This window comes from Polyodon spathula, chromosome 9 (assembly GCF_017654505.1).
Source record: "Polyodon spathula isolate WHYD16114869_AA chromosome 9, ASM1765450v1, whole genome shotgun sequence".
In the NCBI taxonomy this organism is placed as follows: Eukaryota; Metazoa; Chordata; class Actinopteri; order Acipenseriformes; family Polyodontidae; genus Polyodon; species Polyodon spathula.
This window is the reverse complement of record NC_054542.1, coordinates 33594280-33614160: the sequence shown is the minus strand read 5'-3', so window position 1 is coordinate 33614160 and position 19881 is coordinate 33594280. Positions and strand designations below refer to the sequence as shown.

At 37.7% G+C, this 19881-nt stretch overlaps 1 protein-coding gene across 1 annotated transcript in view; it reads right to left on the bottom strand.

The window, feature by feature from the left end:
• The window catches only part of LOC121320692 (citramalyl-CoA lyase, mitochondrial-like), a 60080-nt gene extending 42072 nt beyond the window's left edge, over window positions 1-18008 (bottom strand). Inside the window, 1 exon segment of the mRNA XM_041259260.1 lies at window positions 17763-18008. The gene's annotated coding sequence lies outside the window, so the exon portion shown is untranslated.
• Window positions 18009-19881: the final 1873 nt, after the last annotated feature.

Here is a 19881-nt window from a genome sequence, read left to right as displayed (position 1 = left end):
GCTCAATCAGAATTATAAGTAGACAAATGTTTCAGTACACTGAAGGCAGCACTTTACCTATAAAAAGTTTTACTGATAAAAAATAATTTAAAAAACACCCAACAGATATGTTTTGTTTAGTTAAAATAAATCATTAAAGGAAAATATTATCCAGGAGTCAGAAGACATATTTGTTATGTGTGTGTGACAGAGAGCAAATGAATCAGTCAGCAATCTCCCTTCCAACCTGTGAGCGTGCTGTGTAACAGGAACAGTGTGCCCCGGACTGGACGGTTTGAAGGGTCATTCCAGGGTCAGTTGGAAATCGGCTATCCAGGAAGGGGATGGAGCCACAATGGTTACGATACGACCTGGAGGAGTAAAGCGAAACCGTGAGTGTTTAGTGTTGTCTTGTCTGTCTGATTAGCTGTTGTTTTTTGTCATTGTAGACAGCTAAAATCCCGGAGCTGTCGCTATTAAGCCAGCATCAAACCCAGACTTCACTGAACCATTGTATTCACTGTTTACTTATTTACAATGCCACTTGCACCCGGAGCACTCACTGTTGGACTGGTGAAGGTGTAGGTGTTTGAAAGTGTGTGCATTATTATTTCAGGACTGAACCCCGTGGTTTTACTGACGATACACATCGTTGTGCATAGTCAGTATTATTATTTAAAGCAATTAATAAAGCTTCGTTTTCACCACTTAACTGTTTTTGGACTGTTTCTAATCACTGCATCACCTTTACACTACAAACCACTTTGCCACAGTGACATTTAATTTTTTTTTGTTCAGGTTCTTTTCAGATAGCTGTGATGATAGACCTTCCTTCTATACCCGGCACAAGGGGAGGCAGACTGCTTTCCTGCCTGGGAAGCATGCGCAAGCAAAACAGAAAATTTAGAGTTACTTAAATACACCAAAACCATAAATGAACACTGCAAATATATCAATAAGATACAAACACTGCTCAGTAGTTGACCTTCTTGATCCCAGAATAGGCGAGTAAGAATACTGTCAGCACCATTTAGGGTGATACCTAGCCACACCTAATGTAAAGATCCTGAAACTACGGGTAGAGATACGGTTGGGGAATACAAACCTATGTCTATACGAAGAAGAGACAGTTGGCCAGGAGAGATTTGGCACGCAGCAAGCACAAGGGAGCTTGACCGAGAAGAGCCGATGCAGAATGAGAGAGGACACTGCAGACAGGTGGGCTGGAAACAGGAAAGGAACGGCCCCATTTCAAACAAGTGACAAGAGAGGATTTCTTGAGCATGGCAGGAACATAGCTGTCATGTTCACAGTTACCTGCTTGAAATGCACAGGAGCAGAAAACAGCAGGCCTTTCAGGTTTAAGATTTGTCATTGTTTGTAATACACTTACAAAGGCTTAAAAATGTTAATCATCTTCATTTTTGTTCCCCTCCTTAACATTAAACTGAGCAGTTCCGCAGAGACCATGCCCTTGGAGCATTCTTTAAAATTGGGCTTTTTTTTTTTTTTTTTTTTTTTTTTTTTTTTTAAATAAAATGTAGGATAATCTCTGATATTTTAACACAATTCTCTGCTGAAAGTGTCACAAACCTCTCCCTTCATGAGGCTTTTTCTAATGTGACAATGCATGTAATGCCAAGATTTGACAACAGCCACCCAGAATTTTAGTCTTTAATGTTTCTGCACATTTGTGAATAGGTGAGCACATTCCTCATATTGGGCTAGATACTGTAACCCATTTACTCCAAATCGTCGTTAGCATTATTTTTGTCTGATGGGGGGAAAAAACAAAAAAAACAAAATAAGGCTATCTTTTAGAGGCTTGGTTCAACAACAACAATAAAACATTATATGGGTCAAAGAAGAAAGACATATAATTTTGTCGAAAATAAATGCAGGCAACTTCAAAGGCTCTGTTGTATTTAATGATACAAATGCTGTTTTTCCCTAGACTGCTTTTCAACATCTTCAATCTATGGACTGGAACGGCACAGAGCAAACTACTGCGGACTCATTCCCAGGGTGTTACAACGAGATTCCTGGGGACAGGAGCGGCGCTGCAATACATTTTACTAATCTCAGAAAGAACATTTGCTTTTCAGCCTGCCTTATACAGTAACGCCTGCCTAAAGACTTCAATGTACTGAAATGATCTTATTTGTATTAATATAAAGTGGAAGTGAATATGAATGATACACTGCTCTGTATCTCTGTATACAACAAGAAAAAAAAAGAAATGTAAAGGTTTAGATTTGTTCCAAACGTTAACAAAATGCAGTAATGTTGTTATTAATCAATGTACTTCCTATTATGCAGATGATTTCTAGTGAACTAACTCAGGGACAAAGAGGCTGCAGCAGCCCCAATATTTACAAAGCAACCCTTCAAAATCAGTGCTACAGTTCATTTACATGAAGATGTGAAAGTGCTCAATCATAAGCTGTTCAGCGCAGATTCTAAAAGAGTATCTCAAAAAGTGGTAATCACTCGCTTTGTTAAACAAGAAATTTCATCATTAGACTACAAATAATGTATAAGCAATCACTATGGCAATGGAAGCAAGTTGTAATTGATACAAAATATGCATTTTTAAGAGAGAGATATATAATCCATGAATGTATTAAAATAAATATCTACTGGATTACCCCCCCCCCCCCCCCCCCCCATTTACAAATGCATACAAACGGTTTTGTGAACAGTTTTCCCCTGTGTTTACTCAGTGGGATCACTTTGATTTGAGGGTTTATTTTATTTATTTATTTTATCCTCTGCTGCATACATCTGCTGCCACCACCAGGACACACGTGAAAACAAAGATATTGTATTACAGAATCCCAAAAAACACAACAATTTGTTTCCTTACTCCCCTAAAAAAGGATTATTATTGAGTTACTAGGATACCAGCAAATAGGGCATTGCATAGTCTGTCTCAAGCTGTCCATCCGGAAATGTTATATTATGTTTTGTCACCTCCTAATATAGACTGCATCTTATTCTGAGTTTTCTGTCTAGAATATGTTAAGAGTAAATTGAAAATAATTTCGACATTGATTACAGTGATTAGGTGTGGGTTTTTATATGAATACAGGATATGTTTAAAAAAAATAAATGCATACATTATTCACAGTGCTGTCTGGTCATAACCTCCTTATTGTACTGTGAGAAATATATTTCCTAAAAAGCAAGGTATACTGTATAATTACTGCACAGTGGATTCCATAAATTTCATGGAGTACATATAAAGAAGACTCAAGGAGAGTAACCTCTGACCTGTGTCAAAGAAAACACCAGGATGAGAATTTATTTGCACTGCATCACTCCTCAAAAAGAGTAGTGTAGTACATCTCCTTGAAACGAATCACCAGGCTTGTGCTGCACGGGGGTGTTTGAGGGAGGGGATTTAATTTCAACTGCTTCCTGAGGCCATCAAGGTACACTGCAAGCCCAGTTGCCAATAAACTTGTTATTGTGTTCCCATACACGTACATCTGTGAGCCGACACGAAAGCAAAGGCACATTATGATTTCAGCTATCAGCTACTACTACCACCTGGAGGAGAGAGGCGCTCTGATGACACAGAAGCGAGGCTAAATCACCCATCACAGAGGCGTGCAGACAGCGAAATTAAAGGCCAAAAAAAGATAAGGGGTAACAAAAAAAGAGATTTGTGTGCAGTCCCTACAATTGGCATCCATTAAAGCTAATAAGTAATCGCCCTCCCTAGCTCTGAATTATCAAATCGGCAAAGAAAACAACATCCGTCCACTTTCACGCTCCAGTGGAAGAGGTGGTCCCTCGCGGCGGGACTGCGCAGTCTTGCCATCTGGAGAATAAATCGAGTGTGAAGTACAGTATAGTTTGGGACCAAGCTCCGTGGCGGCAGCTCAGCAGTTAGTTCATTAGTTCCAAACTTCCAGGGATTAGTCCAGCATCTATTCTTCTACTGGAAAGGATGAGACAGACAGAAAAAGCAAAGCTTCAAGGAGGAATGTGACAACTAAGTAGGAGACTATAGGGCATATTGTACAAAAAAAAAAAAAAAAAAAAAAAAGGAAAGAAAGAGAAAACTGATTAGAACTGTGCTTTAGCTAACTCTTGTTGGTGTGTGCTAGGTTTTAGATTTAAAAATAAAAGAAAAAAAACACTCTCTGTATTAGTGGCATTCTGCTTGACTTGTCACGCCACCATGGCCTAGAGCTTCAGTAAGCAGTTTAACAGCACTCACACATGCGGTCACATCAGTCTTTTCTGGCTTTTAAATATGATACCTGCCTCCAAACAGCAGAATGACTGACATTCGTGTTTTGTTTTTAAAAACGCCACTGGCCTTCTCCAATGCATCTCCAGACTCATCAATCCACAGGGTGAGGCAGTGCTGTGACATGAAGCGATTCAGGGAAGGAGCCGCGACAGCAGCTGACTCTGCCTTTCATTTTCCAAGCATAAGAAAGGTTCTGTTGTTTGTTTGTATATTTACTGTTATGCATTTCAAGAATGTCAACCCTGACACATGGCAGCAACAGAGCCGACCCTTTTAACAAAATGTGACTGACTTTAAAATGAGTATTTATGACTTTGTGTCATTGTGAATTTTTTTTTTTTTTAAAAAGCAACTGCATTCTGATGCTCCCCACAGATAATTATATTACATTGCCATAAAAACTGCATTACAATATGTGAACACTATTTTACAGCCAATAAGAAACAAAAAATGAAAAGCAAGGTAACTAAACTGCATTTAGGCTGGCTTGATATTTTTTGGTAGGTTAGTTAAAGTTTTAAAACTGACTGAATTTGCCATAATATTTGTATCCTTACTTAACTGAATAATATTACAGTGATTTTTTTTTTTTTAATGTGCGGACTGTGCGCCTTCTAAGGGATAGTAAAATAAATCAATTTGTATCCGTTTCATGTTTATCATGTTTTACAACAGTGACATAACTGGCAGAGAATGGTTACTTTGCCTATTGAGTGCATAAAAGTCCCATCCTAAAATCTTTTTCCTTTTCTCAGACCATCACTGGTTAATATTCTTCAGCAAGCTAATCCTTTACAGGCAGAAAATGATTTTTATTCAGCTGTTTCAATTATTTCTTCTAAATAGCATTAAGATGGTGAAAAAAAACCCACAAAAAAAACATATATATAATAATCTAAGCCAGAAGACTTAAGTAGACTAGCGTAATATAGAAACACAGGCCCTTCATTGTAATAAATGAAAAGTAAGTAAAAAATTATTTTAAATTATCCTGGCCTTTCACAGCTGTACTGTAAATGGTCTCGATTCAGGCTATATAAAGCAGAAAAATGACCTTATTTTTTTCATTTTTCAGAGGGAAATTAAACCAATTGTTCTTCGTGCAACTTATGCAGCACCCCTTTGTCTACAGATTTATTAAAAAATATATGCATTCTGCACAGCTGAACACATGAAGCCACACACTACTGAGTACACTCTTTCCAATGCAATCACAGGACTTGGATGGACTGTCTACTGGGTTGGAGAAGAGAATATTGAAATGTGCATAGCCCATTAGCCAAGGAATGTTCTGGCAAACATAGGTGAAAGATGTCCTGGCCTACCCTACCCCCTGGTGAACAAACTACACAATGTACAAACCAATAGCAGGTGCTACCTTTTTGCTTAGCACCACATCATCTTCACAGTCGAGCACCGCGCAGTCCAAGTTTAAAGAGGCCAGCTTGCACAGTTTTCTTTCATCATTTCCAGGTACGTACAGGACAGCCCGCCTTGGTATGTACTTGGAGGGAAGATTGTGCTGGAAACGGTGCTGGCTGTCCAGCACCCACACAGACCGTGAAACACGGCCTCTGGAACAACATGAACAAACAAACACAAGCTCTGTATAAAAATACACATACTGAAAATAAATAAAAACACGTTATTGTGTTTGCTTTACTCCTGACATTTTCTGCCTGGTTAAAGAGATAATAACCTAATAAAGAATGTATGCAGGTAATTTTGGATTATAAGCGATTTCCTGTTTTCCAAATGAAAAACATTTCCATTTTATTGAAACTCTAATAAAACCCACATTTGTTCTGCTTTGTGTCATAGGACTGCAAAGTTTACAGAAGTTTTAGCAAATCTACAACACTTCTCATACAGATTAAGCATGACTTGAAAGTGAACAGCCAATTTGAATTTACAAAGGAAAGGTCAATATTGCATGTGTTTACAGTTCGCTTCTGTTGCCCTTTAAAGTAAATATGGACAAAAGTTTAATATTTGTTAACTTTAAAGTTAAACTTAATGGTTTTATGAAAAATATAGTGCTGGTACTTTTACTTCACTTTTACTTCAAGTATCATATTTCAATGTGTTCCCACATTTTAAATCTTGTTTTTGAGCTCACTTGGAATAGTAAATGTGGTTTTAAAACACTTTTTTAACATCAAAAAAAGGTATTTACACTATTCATTATTAATTAACTATTCATTTTTAAAAACAGATTTTGCACTTAGGAGTTATTAAACTATGAATTTAAGAAATGTGTGGAATGTGGAACAATCTTGACTGATCATTAAGCTTTAATAAACTTGATATTTTAAAAGCACACCGGCACACACGTCAAGTCGTAAAATCTATTGCAGGAAGCCTGCTTTGAAACCATTCAAACAAGATGCATTACAAAACACTGACAAGTACTAAAACAAACTTTGTCACAGCAATGAGAGAAGCTCCCACACAACTCTGACTCCCACAGCCTGTTTTCCTTTCAGCTTCTCATTCAGCTAGTTGTGCAGTGTTGACCAGCACTTTGCAATGGTTTATCACGGACGGATCAGAAACAACTGTTCACTACTCATCCCAATTTTGAAAGGCTTAGCACCCCCAGCTGAATAAATCTATTAAGAGCTAGGCACAAGTATGAGAAAGGAAGGGGGGGGGGTGGATTCAGAAAACAAAGTTTGAGCAACACAACAAATCTGCATAATACTTTCCACTAATTAACACAGGATGATTGAAGCTGTTTGTTGTAAACACCAGCCAAGCTTGTACAAACAGCTCACAACAGAGCCAAAAACTCTTGTTCACACTAAGCATTTGCCTAATGAAAGCAGTCTTCCAAACACTTTTATTGGTACAGCTGCTGAGCATGCATTTTATCACACATGCTAATAAATCGCAGTTATGGTACTCACATTTTAATTATTTGTTCTGTAGGCTGGGCTCTCAAACAATTAGCGCTAATGAATGGCCAAAATAGCTGGGATCATATATGTCTAATTACAGTCAAGAACAGTTCTCGCCTGCATGTGCATTTCAATTTAACTCTAAGGGATGGTTGTTGATTGTATTTATGTATGCTGCGAGCTGTGAAAGAAAAAAAAAGGGAACTGCTCGCTAATAGAGGGGGTAAAGTATTCTTCTTCCTGCCTTTGTTCTCATAAGATACAGTCACTTCAGTAGGCACTTAATCCTGTCATCCACGCTTACAATTGCCTTCCAGTATCAATCAAGCAGAATCTGAACTAAGATGATGCACCTTCATTGTGTAATTAATAGCAATTCATGTAGTTATTGCTTAGGGCACTTTGCAGGTCCAAGTACATAAAGTGGCTCTGTGGGGATTCTAAATGCTATGGTGTTTAAATTTGGTCAGTAACAATACCTCACAAGGGGAAGGGGGAGGAATATGCAAAAACCTTGGTGTGGATTGTGAAACAGAAAAAGGAGGAGGAATTTGCAGCCACTTGAGGGACAAAAACCTACAGAACCCATATTGATGGGGAAACAAAAAAAAAAGCAAATAGCAAAATTGGAAACAAAAAAAAAAAGAGGCTTGCAAAAAGAGATTCTACATTCAATGAAAGCTGCTGCAGAGTGAATGTTAAAAAGACATTTTAAGTAGCCACTTGAAAGGCAAACAAATTATGATGTAAGAGGGGGGTTTACAAAGTCACAGCAAGTGGATGAACAGAAGAGAGCAATTAAAGAATCTACAGTAATAACATTTAATTACAGAAAAAAATAGAGAAAAGGTTTCTCATATCAACACGGGTATGGCAGTCCTCTTCACTGAATGAAACAGGGTAACACAGAGGGTGTTCAAAACCCAGCAGCCTGGTAGCTATCGGACACTAAGAGATGGTTTGCCTCCCACAGTTGCATTTGAAGGCATCAAGATTGTGTAACACAAAAGAAGGCGCTCCCAGTTCTTAAATGTGCCTGACACACATTCATTACAGCCCTTTCAATGTTTTACAGTCTGAAGATTTCTGATAGATTTTACATTCACACTTGTGATTTGAGGCAGCTCAGGGACGGCTTTTCTCCAATGTGAACGCTCCAAAAAAGAAAAGGCAGCCCAGGGCCGGCCTAGATTTAGGCTGCTGTTTCGATGGGGCCCACGGACAGCAATCCAGGACCTTTAAATATAAATGAACGCAAAGCCGCATTAGGACCACCTTTTCATATCACATTACCAATCTGATTTTGTATAAGACTGAAAAAATGCAGATTTTCTATGATGTCCTAGATTTTTTTGTTTTCCATTTGGGGAGGGGCAAAAAACCTGCAAGGTTTTTTTTGTTTGTTTGATAATAACCAAATCAATACACGTACCCTATATAAACATTAACGCAGGCAACTTTGCTTTAAATAACATAAACATACCTGTGTAATAAAACTGCTTCCGGTATTCAAGTTCAGTGCTGAATGAGACTTCAGTCAATATTCAGAGCTGTTCAATGATGCTGAAAACAATAACACCCTTAAAGATCAGATCAACGAGTTTGGCAATAGCCGAACTTCATGCTGATGGTAATGTGTGGTTTTGTACTTCATGCAGCAAGGCTGTAGATTACACTCATAGACAGACAATTCTAGAACACATGGGAAGCGCTAAACATAAATTGAATGAAAGGAAACGTAAACAACAACAAACTTGGAATTGTTTTCTGTGCGCAACGCCAGCGTCTCACGACAATCTGGCTGGAGAATGCTGCAGCTCTACTTTACAATAGCCATCTGGATAATGAAGACACTCTGAGTTGAACTAATATGATTTTTTTTTTTTTTTTTTTTTTTATTTATTTTTTTTTTTTTTTACAACAGATAACTATTTGTAATATTTGAAGTAAAAAAAAAAAAAAAAACTTTGTTTTGATTAATGGCACTGGCAATCTTGTAACTTGTATAGAACACATATAACTGAGAAGAAACATGCATAATGTAAATTATATGACTGTTTACTGTAAATGCAATGAATGTTAAATACTAGTTTATTTTTGTATAAAATGATTCCAGGTGTAAACGGTTATTGAATAATTAATTATTTAACACCCTGTCTTTCCTTAGGAGGGGACAGTAGTATTAGGTGGTCAGTCTTGTGAATGTCAGTCCTTGTATGTACAACCTGTTAGTCATTTGCAATCTGAGTGAAGTATACATTACGAAAATAAATATTTATACCTGTGAACACTAGCAAGTTGCTGTTTCCTGTGTTAAATACCTCAGTGTTCTTGACAGAATAATGTGATTGTGGGTGGGGGTAAGCTTGGACCGTCACCAAGTTACACACCATAACAGCAAGTCAAAATCTATATATATATATATATATATATATATATATATATATATATATATATATATATATTATATATATATATACTATTTTAACGATGACACTGTTCCAATACAAATCAAGGATTACTTTATATTCTGGTAGCTCTTCCATTCTGAGTGCAGGCTGTCGTTCCATTAAAAATAAATAAATATATACATTTTTAAAAAATACATTTTAGGCTAGCTTTTCAGTTACATATGTGAATTTGCAATGACGCCTTAAAACTGCAAATGTGAACATTGTTGCAGACCTAAATATGCAGCAGTCCTGGACCAGCACAGTAATGTGAACCGGGGTCTTTGTGGGTACCTGTGCAGCCCACAGGGAGATACGGAAAAACCTTTATAGGCCTACACATCGTAACACAGGATATCGTATACTGTCTGCACACAATGGGAAAATACGGTCATGTCTCATTGCAAACAAGCCACAGTAGCAGCCAAAGTGTTTAAAAAAAAAAAAAAACCATTCAGCAGCTTTTCTAATGTACAGCTATAAAGCATTCCCTTGTATCAGTCTGCATGTAGAAACTTCTCCAGAGACAGAACTGAATTTTGGGCATGGATTAATATAATTTAATCAGATGCTGACAAAAACGCATCCTGTTTAAAAAAAAAAAAAAAAAACACAAACAAAAATTATATATTATACATAAATAAAAAAAACAAAACAGTTAAGGGGTTGCCAAATGAAGCCTTTGTGGCAAAAGGGGCGAGAAGACTAAAAGAGGATGTTTTCAAAGCTGGTGCCTCCAGAGGCAGCCACACCCCAGGACATGCACACCACAGCATTGTACATGTATAGTATGTACTGCAGCTGCCCCATCAGGGAAGGGTTTTCACATTCTGTCACAACAAATTGCTGGAAAGTCAAATTGTCATCAAGGGAGTTTTTAATCAGCAGCCGACAGCAAATGAAACAAAAAAACTGGTACTAGTTTATTTTGGATTTTTCTTTTTTTATCAGCTACAGAATACAAAGTCAAGGGACTCATTTAAAAGTATGCAGAATCTTGGTTCACTGGTGGAAAACAAAAAAAAAAGTTAAGATTAAAGAAGTATTCGTGTAAGTATTATTATTATTATTATTATTATTATTATTATTATTATTATTATTATGACTATTTCTGTACAGTATCACCTAGGATAGCCCAAGTTCTAGCTTTACAGCCCACTCTGCCACACCCTCTGAACCGAATGGAACCTTAGTAATTAAAAACGTTGCTCTAAATTTACACCACATGTCATTACTATGGTAATATTTCAGATATGTAGAATTATTACATAGAGTACCTCAAAACCACGAAACGTCTGAACATCTGTTGAAGATTTTCCTGCCATGAACCAATTATGTTTTTTATAGTTTTACAATCAACTAGCACATAACATGTATACAGTACTCCTACACAATAGGTTATAACAATATAGGGCAGTATATATATATTAGTAAATTCTGTAAAACAATCACAGTAGTGCATTCTGTTACTGGATACAACAGAGGCATTCCTAATATGTTAAGCAGTTCAATGTAACTGTTTCAAATTATGATAAGACTGGGAAAAACTAAAAATGATCTCTACCTCCTTTGTTTCCGACACCCTTTCAGAGACAGTCCTGTCTGTTGTGTGACCGAATGCTGTGTTTACAGTTCTTGGCCATTCTTCCAGTTACTGGCATCATAATGCCATGGGGCAAAAAAATATCTAGTTTTAATCTAACATGAAGGTCTGAGATAAACCACAATGCCAAATAAATCGAATAAAAAGGACCATTAATGATCTGAAATATTTTTAAAAATCTTTATTTCTCTCACTTTTTCAAATGAGCCTGGTGGTTAGATGAGCCTGTGGTTGTATATTTTTTTTTTTTTTTTTTTTTAAGTGATTCTTCTGGTAAAGTTAACATGTCTGTAGTTTTCCTTACTTTACCAATTGGAAGAAAAGAAAAATACAAAACAAACAATAAATTTAACAATAAAAATACAAAGCACATCAAAAAAAAAGTCAAGCAAGAAATCAAGAAATCCTTAAAACTGAAGACACAGTCAAAAGTCATCAATAATTAACATTCTGTCCTGTACTCCCCCGTCTAAACAAAGAGAGAAAAACAATCCCAATGAAAGCTAATTCTCAGCATGAAGTACCAGTTCCCTTTAAGCCCTGGGTCTGAAGACTCAAGCGTGGACCCAAAAAATTACTGAAATTATCCAGCACACAAAGGAGGGGCGAGGGAACTAATCATACTGCTTTTACTCAACACAAGATTTGACAGGCTGATCCAATACTTGCTTAAACAGGATAAAACAGTGACACCCCCCCCCCCCCCCCCCTAGCCCAGCCCATCTTGAGAGCTACACAAGCACTACTTGTTCTACTTTCCTACAATCTCCCTCATTAGTGAGGATTTTGCAGCTTAAACTAGAGAATGGACTCAAAGCAACACTAACTTTCGTCAGTCCCCGATACATCTACCTGTAAGCTTTCGCTCTTTTTACGCCAAGGCATTTTATCAGCACATTTACATTTTACAAAATAACTAGGCAGTTACTGACTGTGCCCTTGTGCCTTCAGCCTATTACACAATATCACTGTGGTTATCCAATCAAATTCAATAGTTTTTAGACCTACCCTTCTATTTTAATAAAAATAAATACATTTAAAAAAAAAAAAACTCTGCTCATAAGCAGATCATCTGAGACACACATCTTGGGTAAATCTGGCAAAAAGTCTTCTTTAATACAGTAGGTTCTTAGCTATGTATTGTTGACAAGCATAACACCACAGCTGGTACTTTAATTGCTGTATCAGATGCTCTACAGAAGATCAAACTTCTGGGATGCTGTTTAGGGAAGATTTCAGAGATCAGAACAATTGATTGTTATTTCTTTTATTTTTTCTTAAGACAAAAACATCTTGAAAAAGGTGAAACAAGTGTTGGGTGTGGGAAGGGCAGGGGGGGGTTCGCTTTTAACTTTGCATTTTTATTGACTTCAAGAAAACAAAATAACGGGCATATTAAGAGTGTGCATTCTGCAACAGACATTCAGGCCTTTCGAGGCCTATTGTACCACTTTGAAGAGAATAAAAAGAAACCCCACTGTTTGAAATCCAGTGGAACATCCCCACAACAGAGCACAACTGTTCCCTTATGCATGAATGGGAAAGAGATAAAAGAAAAGATGGACTTCTGAGGTACAGCAAAAAACAAAGCCAACAAAAGTGCTGATCATGAGGGAATGACTCAACTCGTTGTGGCAGAAAGGCAAAGAGAAAAGGGCCTCAGACAATAGCACACACAGCCAAGTGACATGTTGAAGAATTGAAAAATCTACAGAAAAAGTGTCTCTCTTCTTCTCCAAACCTGACAAGAAACAATTACTTGTCAGCTCTGCTGTTGTAAACAGATCACTGAAATCTGGTCAAATCGCCTCAACTGAGCACTGGACTCTGTGCACCACCCACCCCCACCCCCCTCATGCTTCAAAGTTCTGGACATCGAGCACAGATTAGTTCAGCAGATTTATACTGCCTCCGTTTCTCAGCCAACCAGCATTAACACTTGCCTGTGATACATTTCTGTTCCGTTACAGGCTTTATACTTAAGACAGTCAGAGTTTTCATTACAGTGTCAGTCTTCAATACCATACTTGATTTACAGATACATGTATCAACATCCATTATATTCTGCTTTATTTATTGACTTCAAATGTTTGTTTGTTGTGAATAATTTAACAGAAATAATTGTCTTAACTGCTAGACATAATTATACTAAAAGCTCACCCCCCCTTTCTCATGAAGTACAGGAAGCTGTGTGTGCTCCTAATTTTAAATCACTCCTAATACTACATTTACAGTAATATCATGCCACCTCGAAAGAAAACTGAATATTCAGTCAGCACAGACCCACTGGGAGACGGGGACTTCAAAATGCTGACAAGAGTACTTATCAGGCTCTTTCCATAAGTGTTGAAAAAATATATATTCCTAGGAGCATTTTTTGTTTGTCGACATTTAACAGGTTTGGATCATAATGCTTTCTGAAAGTCTGCAGTCCAGATTTTTGCAGATTACCTACACCCATACTGACTACCCTCTCCAGGCACAAACCGACAGTGAAGAATACTGTAACGCAATAATCTGCTGAATGTTTAACACTTGTTTCAAACATCACCAGCAGCTCAGATTAAACGAAAGGGCTATTATTAATCCTGCCAGTATGCCTGATTAATGGATAAATGCTGTAATTGATTAGCTGAGAAGTGGTAATTAAAACAGAGTTCACCATCAATAATGACTCCCTGACAAAGGTAGCTGACATAAAATGTAAAATGATAGCCTGCAGCTAGAACGTCATCAAAGACAAGCAATTCAAATAAAGGATTTGCCCCGTCTCCTGTGCTCTGCATTTCTTTGGTCCTTTTCTCTTGGTAATGCTGTCCGCTAAACTGACAGGAACTATTATGGGAGCTGCTTGTCATTTCACCTTCATAAAACAAGTTGTAAAACAGCAAATAAGAGGCTTAAATAGCTTCATTATCTTCGGTGCTCTAAATCAAGCCACAGAGGTGTTGCGTTCTCGTGATTTTGTCACAGCAATTCTCTGAATGGCCGCATTTGGCGGCCTAACTGCAAGCTTACTTTACTTTCATAAAGGCCTTCCGGCTGACTATGCAGAAGTTTCTGCGTTTAAGGCTAGGTTAACCAACTGAAAACAAATACTAGCTGAGTGCTAATGAGGCACATCACAGAGTACAAGACTGTGCCCAGCTCTTACCACGGACGCCTTCCTTGTCATCATGCTCACGATATGGAGTCAAGCATTTAACAACACTTAGCATTAATTATTTACAAAATCTTAATTAAACCATATTTGCTTGCCCATAGCAAGACAACAAGATGACAGAGGGATAAAAATGCAAAGAAAATATTTTCTCCATGGGAAGTTTTCATAGAGAAAAAAAAGAAACCAAAAGCAACAACTGCTGAGCAACAAACTGCATTTACACTGCAATTATTTAGTTCAACAAAACTGCATTTACACTGTAATTATTTAGGCTAACAGTTTGCAACACTAAACACTGCCAGAGAGACAGATGGCCAATAAATATGCACAGTTGTATTTACACTTCTATGCTAAAATAAGGGACTTTCAAAAAGTGATCTCTGGGTTTTGACATGTGGTGTGATTGGCAGAGTGATAGAAAAATTCCTCCTGTTTTTTTTTTTCAATCTGACCAGTAGTTTTTAAAATATGGACATTTCAAAATTGGGGGAAAACATACTGTACTGTGATATGGTTCTCCAAGTTCTGATATCATGGTGTTTGCACCAGTTCAATGAGATATAGGCCTACAGTATATCAGACCCCGTTTACACCCCATATTTAGGTCTGCAACCCTATCTTTGCTCAACAACATGCACGATACATAATAAACCACTGCTCTAGCGCCAGTATTAATAATATTAACAACAATCACAGGCATTGAAATATTAGTGAGGTTCTCACCCTCACATGGCGCATTAACGATCTTAATATTTGTGGATGAGGACAGTATTTTGTGTGTGAAAGCAAGCACCTAAAATAAATGATCTGCATTTTAATATAAAGATGCACAATTCTGTAGCTATGTATATCGTTACATGCAAAATAAACAATGGTAGTTGAATATGCCAAGTCGGCAGCATTACTAATCATTATTGAGATCCACAATCCTGCAGTTCGCTTAGTTACTAAATAACAGGAAGAAAATGTAATTGTGACAAATTAAGCATAATTATGAATGCACTGCAGTTCGTATATTATGTGACGGAAACAACCTGAATATTAATCCACTAGATTTTGTTAAATTTAATATTTTTATAATTTAAGTTGTATGATGTAGAAATAATTACCATTCAATATTGATCCACTGCTGTCTTGCCTAGCAGATTCAGCTTTCAATTTACCTTTCACGTGCATGGGAGTATGGGAGTGTCTACTGAGCTACGTAACCACATTGGTCATGTGATCTGTCTTGCATTAGTAAAGGCCGGCCCTGGCCCCGGATTGCAGGCCCTGGGCCACACTGAAACGATGGCCTAAATCTGGGCCGGCCATGGGCTGTCTCTTCTTTTTTGGAGTGTGTGAGCGGGGTCTTAATAGCAACATAATTACATAATTCCCCAGGAGTTCACCTTGAAGAAAAGTCTAATCGAATTTAATGATTATTCCTAACATCCTAAAATTGTCAAGTTATCTTTACTTATGGATTACCTTTCCTAAAATAACTCTAGGTATTCCAAGAGTAGTGCGAATCAGTGAAACCAGCGTGTTCTAACAAAAGCAGTAACACACCTCCCTCCAATTTCAAACAGCTATACGTTTGTATAGAACTCAAAACTAAAATCTCATAAGCACCACTGATTATCAGACCCAGGACGTCTGCACAGAAACATTGTTTAAATGTTTAAGTGAAAAAATAAATAACATTTTACAACAGTTGGTTTGTAATTTAAACTGCTTTAAAATGGGGGGGGGGGGGGGGGGGGGGCTCTACAGAAAAAATTGTCTTACAGCCTGTCTCTACAGAAAAAAACAGAATGTCGGACAGTACTGTCCGATGATAATGTATTACCCACTTACTACGTGCTAATGTTCACATGCAACAATTGCTGCTCCAGGGACATATAAAGGTCAGCCACTGTTGACCCCTTCCAGGAGATTTTGACACAGAGATTTAATTAAGTTAAGCTAGGAGCATCTCCAAAGGGAAAGGGACAGCCTTGCACTACATGAATGACAGGAAATTCCTTATAGCTTCTTAGGTATGCATTAGGTATATATTACCCTGTGTGTGGGTCCTGCCATTTTTGCATGGTATTGACAGCAAGTGATTTACAGCCTCCCAGCACCACAGGCAGCAGTCCGTTGAAAACCATCTAGGGTCAGCAAAGCAAGAGAACAGTCTCAACCTATGCCGAACACATTGAGGGAATTGGCTTTGCTGTATAAGTAAACTATTTCAGTTAACACAACCAGGTTTACCATGAACGAATTGTATTTTTGTGATTTTAGCCAAGTCTTGATTCTACTGATTAGAGGAAGATACTGCTTAGAGCGCGCAGTGGAAAGCTGGTTCTAGAAATTTCATCACTGGTTTAATTATTTTTAAAGAAAATTTCCATTAGGCTTTAATAGTTTAACTGTTAAATAAAAAAAAAAAAATGATTTATATATATTTTAAAAAGGCGGATTGGTAGTACCGAGGCACAAGAAATGCTAAAAGGTTTATATACAATCAAATTAAAAAAAAAAAAAAAAAAAAAAACACTGGCTGGCTCCCAGTCTAAAGTTCTAATAACCAGATAAAGTGGTCTGAACAACATACAGTTGAAACAGTGGATATACTGTATAGATTGAATTGTCGTAAATTTATTTTTATATTTCTAAAACTTATTTTTTTGTATTAATCTTCCCCAAGCAGATTATTATTTTTTTTGCTGGTTAGTTGAGTGTGCCCTCTAGTGGCGACACATAGTACTATAGGCAGATCAAACCACAATTCTCATTTAGACATTTACTCTAATTCAAGCAAAATATTATTTAAAGATATAGCAGGTCACTTAAATCCTGAGGCTTCTCTTTTCTACACAACTGTAGATTGCAATTATGGATGCAATGCAAAATAAGGATGAAATATAAGTGTTGCATCTAGCTTGTACCGACATGTGTATAACAATGCGAGTTCTCCAGACCTTGCACTGTTCTCAATAGTTTCTTCACGGATATGCAGCTACAGTCTGTCGATAGATATAAGCAGCAATTAACTATTTACATAGTACAGTATATCAACTCCCCAGGGTATGAATACATATTCAAATGACTTGCACCACTATAGGACCACCTAAAGTGACCAAGAAAGACAACTGAAACAAAATGCCACTGTTCTAGTTGTAGTTTAAAAATAAACAACAGTGGTTTGATTTCTTTACAGAACCTATTCTTCCCATGTATGTTAATGCGGGGAGGATCAAATTCAACTCGCCAGCCCTCCACTTTCCCTGGAAGGTACTGGCCTTTCTGAAGCTCAGGCCTGCACATGTCGTACCACCATGGGAAGTGACCCACGTGCCTCATCAGCAGCTAGAGTTCAAATCCCAGGCGGGACCAGGGCTTAATGCAATGGAAAGCACAGTTTCATACTCACTGTTGGCTGTAGATTTAGCTTCCTTCTGCATAAAGGACAAGGGCTGGACTAATGGCCGAACCAAAACGTAGGACAGAGCTTCAATTCCCTCCGCCTGGCCTCTGGTACAGACGATTATTTATTCCTTCCTTAATTCAAAATTAAATATAACTAGATTATATATCTTAACAACGTTGTATGGGAAGTCTAGTGTGTCCAGTATGAGCTAGCAGACACACAATTCTTGATACTCTCTCTACCTATATATTCCCAAACTGTCCACAAGATTTAGGCTATATAGCCTTGTTCTCTGCACTCCAATGGCTGCTTTCCTGGCATCTATTCGTCAGTCCGCAGCAAGCTGTGCAGCTGGCAGGGTCATTTTTTTTCCCCCCCGCTGCAGAATCTGACTGCTAACCTCATTCCTTGTGCAGTACATAATGTGCTTAATCCAGGTTTTGTAAGAATCCCTGAATGATAGACAATCCACAAGAAGTTGGCAGTTGGGCTTGATTTCAGATGTACTAAACTACATTTCAGAGCATTGAAAAACAAAAAGGCCGTAATTGAAAGCAGTCCCTGACTCATGGCTTTAAAAAATGACCATTATTAACAACCTTATTGTTAAGCCGCTATATTCTTACAGCTCCTATTTACGTATGTCTTTTGGGGGAGAATGTGTGGAAACAGCAGCTTCGTTGTAGTTCAAGGAACTCCAGTTCAGCAGCCACTCAGATGCTGTAGCGCTGGCAACACCACAGTAAAGTGGGTTAAATATAGAAAGCGTCAAAAGGCCAACATTCATTCAGCAACCGCCAAGATTGCAGGGGTAATGTCTTAAAAATAACCTCTAACCAGTTGAGCAAGTGTTACGTGGGCTTTAGGGAACGCGAGATACTGGGAGGGAGGGATAGATTCTGTTCACTTTAATCATAGCTGTTTTTACTATGGGTTCATTGGTGCACTGAGAAACTAGCTTTAGCCTTTGGACAGATCAGTACAATGGCCTTTAATAAGTCGCATTCATTAATGTTAAGGGCTTCAGGTCTCAAAGAAGGAGCCCTGTCATTTACGCCATATTTAACTTGAGTTAGAAACACTACTGCCAAATACGAGAAGCCATTTAATGCTCTCTGAACCTGGAAGTCCATGAAGGAAACAACTGTACTTAGCTTTCATTACTGACAGGATAAATGTCCCATTAAAGATGATAGCTACTCCCACATGACCAACACAGAATACAGCCCCCTAACATATAGAAAAGCGTCACATATTAATATATTTAAAAAAAAAAGAAAAATGCTTGAAATACTATCATTTATGAAAGTGCCTTTCAAAACAGAGATTGGTATTTCACCTTGTTTCCCTAAAGAGGCTTCTCTTTACATGTCAGTACAAACGGATACACCTCCCTGTGCTACAACAGCTGCTAAACAACTTAAACTCTCTTTTCAAGCGCATCTCTCCCTGAGAAAAATGATGAATCTAAATCAGTGTAGGTTCCAACCAAAGCCAAAAAAGTCTTATTTATTGTAATGCACAATGGTATAATGTTTTAAACAAAGTGCTGAAATGTTTTTTTAAAAGGCCCCTTTAAAATGGTCAAGAATGGCCTTTCCTTTATACCTCCATCCCAAAACACAACTTCACTCAAGGGCCTTTTATTCTGCACACTATAACAGAAGACAAACTGGAAGACAGTATATACCATGCTATAAATGAGAGTCTGAGTCCTCTGCGCCCTGAAGTCTCTTTAGAGATGAGATCCCTTAATTAATACTGGCTTAGGCAGGTTTAGTCCGTACACTCCAGGGTGATTCCTCCTGCCCAGGCATTGGTGGATACTGACAGTACAGGAACTATTCCCGCCCACCTAAGGAGAAAACGATGGAAGGAAAAACAATGACAACAACAGTACTACCATTTCAATTTAAAACACCATTAGCCTTCCATGCTGAGGTGAGTGTAACCCTGCGTTGTCACATCTACAAACCTAAATATGCTTATTGTGAAAATTAATAACAAATTAAATTTCAGAGAAGATTGATGGAAGTGTTTGCTGGGGCTTCTAAAGACAATCATCTCTATAGAGTTATAATCTGTTCAGAACTTGGTTCTCATCACAGCTGATCTGAAGTGA